Source organism: Fragaria vesca, linkage group LG2, assembly GCF_000184155.1.
Source record: "Fragaria vesca subsp. vesca linkage group LG2, FraVesHawaii_1.0, whole genome shotgun sequence".
Lineage (NCBI taxonomy): Eukaryota > Viridiplantae > Streptophyta > Magnoliopsida > Rosales > Rosaceae > Fragaria > Fragaria vesca.
The window spans coordinates 30691485-30696062 of record NC_020492.1 but is presented as its reverse complement, the minus strand read 5'-3'; the positions used below and the strand labels follow the sequence as shown (position 1 = coordinate 30696062).

General features: G+C 35.0%; 1 non-coding gene across 1 annotated transcript; it reads right to left on the bottom strand.

Moving 5' to 3' along the window:
* Positions 1-387: 387 nt before the first annotated feature.
* Positions 388-2240, bottom strand: LOC101307370. Its single transcript, XR_184098.1, has 2 exons — positions 2059-2240; positions 388-1091 (listed from the first exon to the last, which is right to left on the bottom strand). It is a non-coding gene; the product is annotated as an uncharacterized LOC101307370 (transcript).
* Positions 2241-4578: the final 2338 nt, after the last annotated feature.

Below are 4578 nucleotides of genomic sequence, written 5' to 3'. Positions count from 1 at the left end.
ATAATAAAGTTGACAAAAATTGAATAGAAAGGAAAAAAAAGAATAATTAATATCTTCAATTAGCATCATGTAACGTATGAATGAGATGAAATGCATGGAAGGAAACTAGTTAATGACATTTTTACACTCCAATAAGTGCTATCAATTTATAAGGGGGACCAAAGTCACCAAACCTTCAAGATACAATTCTATTCCATCAACACATATTAACAACACAGATCAATTACACATGTTTTCACAAACCAAGGGGGTGCCATGGCACCCTTTAGAACAAAGGTAGCTCCGCCACTAGATCTTTGTGTACCCAATGGGTATCCCAAGTCTATTTTCGGTCGACCTTTGTAAAATTGTGGAGTAAAGTTTCCTAACTTTTTTATTTTTATTTTTGCAAATACATGAGTATAGCAAATAGAGATGGCAGCGGGGAGGGGTAAGGTCAGGGCAGGGATGAATAAATCATACCCATATATCCTGTTTCATTTATATTCCCGACCTCGCCTCAATCTTCGTAAGGGTTTTTCCATCTCCGTCCTCTTTGAGGATTAGATCCCCATATCTGTCCCGATCTCCGTTAGCAAATTAGGGTTTCGGTCATATGAAATTTGAGTTTATTTTTTTCTTTTTTCTTTTTAAAAAAATAAATAAATAAATAAAGACACTAAATCATTTTATTGATAAAAAAACAGTAGGAGTACAACATAAACAGAACCAAGGACTAAAATTTCGATGATTATAGAAATATCGACCCTTCAAAAATTAGAAATTTTGATGGAAATATCAGGAAAGTATTGATATCACAAAAGTTTCAAACAAATTGATGGAAAGATAGATACATGTATTGAGTATATTAATATGTTTAAATGTAGATATATAACACAAATGCATCTTGGCAGTGTTGGTTAAGACATTTTTCTCTATTCTGATTTCTTGGGGACCAGGGTTCGTTTTATTCAAAATTTGGGCCCATTTTGGCCCAGTTCGAAGCAAAGATTTCGCTTATTTTGGGACAAAGTCGAGAAATTCGCAAAATATCACGAAATTTCGGAAATTCCGCACTATAAGTTGTTGGTAACCCAATTAAGTTTCGACACCTGTAAAAAAACGAAAATATCATCGATAAAATTGATTTTGCAGACCTTGAACAGAAGTGATGACGTGCCCGTAACCAGGCATGCGACAATTAAGAACCCTTTTTGACAATCGTAGTATAAGGCAAATAAGGTTCGATTAATCCGGGGACTAAGGGTGCTCTTGTAACAATGATCATGTAAAAAGTCAGTAGTTATCAATATATACATTTACAAGTATTGATTTACAAATATACATATGGTACAAGGTAATCAGGGGGGTTTTTGAGGTTTGTTCTAATGTTCCTACTAAAAGATAAAAATAAAAGCTAAACTAATATATACAAGTGATCGATTCATTCAACACATCTATCAGAGAGAAACTCAGATTCTGACCACACATCAAAGTTCACGTTTCAATCTTAGCAATCCGATAACCTACCAATTCAGAGAACTAGAAACAATCTCAAAATACAAGCCTACGAGGTCATGCATTTTATAGTTTTACTTACTTATCACTAGCCCAGAACGTCTAGAACTAGGACATCTCATGCAAGGTTGCTATCAATACTTAGTGTATCTGTCTACACTTAACATGAGTCCTTAAGATCTATAGAACGAGATTGAACACAATTATATCATGAACGTCACAATAGGAAATTGCATAGTATATGTATTAAGCTATATCTGTGACACAGCTTCCACCACTAGAGATCTACACTTACCTACGAGGCATAGCATAAATCATGGCATTAGTTAGCATGCATTCTAACATAGGTATATCAAACAACAACACATACTTTCTAACCTATGAATTGACAAGATCAGATTGCTAAAAATATCATTAATGAAACGTTAGCATGCTTTACTGAAACTTAGAATTTACTAACCACATAACCATCGAAACAACATCTAAATCCAATATTTGAAAACCGAAAACATGTTTCTGAAATTGTAAAGGAAAACTAAACAAAAACAGAGGTAGGGTTACACTTTATCAGTCTTCAAGAAGCTTGTAGACATCTAAAAAGTGCTCCGGCTTCAAGGCTCCAAAGTTGATGCTCTTATGGAAACGTCCAACAAGGCTTTGGCAAGAAAGAAACTCAGCAAAAGAGAGGGAGAGGCTGCTCAGCAGAGCTATGTGTTTCCCTGACTTTTGTGTGAATGAATGATGATTTGAGAAGTACCCAGGCTGTCTATATATAGAGGAAATCTTGGTGGAACTTCTCTTCAAAAATGATGTGGGACTAGGAGAAATGTTTGACTTTTTTTCTTTAGGAGCACATGTTTGGCTTTTCTGTTTCCTTGGACAGGTTGGGCCTTCTTTTGGGCTTTCTTCTTCTTTCCTTGGACTGCAAGAAAGCTTCATTGTCTTTTTATGCATTTTTCTGTTATTTCCATGATTTAACCTTCTTTTCTTGATTTATGCTCTAATGTCCTTTACAATCACAAAGAATATTAGAAATGACATTATTATGAGAATATCATAACTAAATAAGGTAGGAAACACATTATAAACATAGCACATTGTGCTCATATCAAGAACACACCCGCAAGAGCAACGTAATTAACGAGATATACAAAACATGACATTGATAAACGCACAAAGTGTTATGATATTAATGTATTTCCTACCCTATTTAGTTATGTTATTTCCTTAATAATGTTAGTTATGACATGTTTTGTAATTGTAGAGGCAATAAGAGCATAAATCGAGAAAAGACGGCTAAATTGTGGATTTAAGAGAAAAATGCAGAAAGTCCAAAAGAATGCCCAAATAGCCCAAGGAAGGAAGGAGAAGTGAATTTGGATTCCAAGTCCAAAAAGGAAGGAGAAGAGTCAAACATTTCACCTAGTCCCACATTTTTTTGGAAGAAGAAGCAAATTTGGATTTCAACTCTAAAAGGGAAGGAGAAAAGTCAAATTTGTGGAGCTAGTCTCACATCATTTTGGAAGAGAAGTTTCACCAAGATTTTCACTATGTAAGGATAGCCTTGTATACTTCTCAAATCATCATTCATTCACACAAAAATCAGGGAAACACTTAAGCTCTACTGAGCAGCCTCTCCCTCGCTCTCCTTTGTTGAGTTTCTTCCTCCCTTGCCAAAGTCTTGTCGGACGTTCCACAAAAACAACAACTTTGGAGCCTTGAAACCGGAGCACTTTTTAGATGTCTACAAGCTTCTTGAAGACTGATAAAGTGTAACCCTACCTTTGTTTTTGTTTAGTTTTCCTTTACAATTTTCAAAAATATGTTTTCGGTTTTCAAATATTGGATTTGGATGTTGTTTCAATGGTTATGTTGTTAATAAATTCAGAATTTTAGTAAAGCATGTTGAAGTTTTGTTCATGATATTTTTAGCAATCTGATCTTGTCAACTCATAGGTTGGAAAGTATGCGTTGTTGTTTGATATACCTATGTTAGAATGCATGCTAACTAATGTCATGATTTATGCTAAGCCTCGTAGGTAAGTGTAGATCTTTAGTGGTGGAAGTTGTGTCACAGATATAGCTGAATACGTATACTATACAATTCCCTGTTATGACGTTCATGATATAATTGTGTTCAATCTTGTTTTATAGATTCTAAGGACTCATGTTAAGTGTAGACAGATACGCTGAGTATTGATAGTAACCTTGCATGAGATGTCCTAGTTCTAGACGTAAAATGCATGATAAGTAAGTAGAACTATAAAATGCATGACCTCGTAATCTTGAGTTTTGAGATTGTTTCTAGTTCTCTAAATTGTTACCGGATTGCTAAGGTTGAAACGTGAACTTTGATGTGTGGTCAGAATCTGAGTTTCTCTTTGATGAATGTGTTGAATGGATCGATCACTTGTATATATTATACTTTATTTTCTGTTTTTAGGAATGTTAGATAAAATCATTCTCAACCCCCCTTTTTACCTTGTATCATATGTATATTTGTAAGTAAAGACTTGTAAATATTTGTATTGATAACTACTGACTTTTTACATGACCATTGTTACAGGAGCACCCTTAGTCCCCGGATTGATCGCACATTATTTACCTTATACTATGTGACACGACCCACCCCGAATTTCACCCTGAAACCCAGAGTAAGTCGTGCGGGGACCACCTCCAAGGAAAATTTACTGAAAAGATTAAGAAAATCTCCCTTGTAGATGGACAACCCTAACTCGAAAATTTCATATTACACTTCTGAACATCACATAATATACAAAAATTCTAAAGTATTCAGAGCTACTAAACACAAGCGGAAGCAAGAAAACACAAGTAGGTTGAACAGGTAACCTACTGATGAAAACTGGCCGAAAAGCGGGTGACTATGCCTCGTCTCCTACTAGATCCAACCCGAACTCTGCAGACTGGGCAATTTAAAACGAAGGGCCCAGGGGAAAACATTTAATAACGTTAGAGTGAGTGGACAAAAATAAATTAATAAATAAAATATTTATGTTTCCCCAAATTAATTTCTAAGGAAAAATCGAATGCATGCCGCAAGCGATAAAACCTTTATCCCAT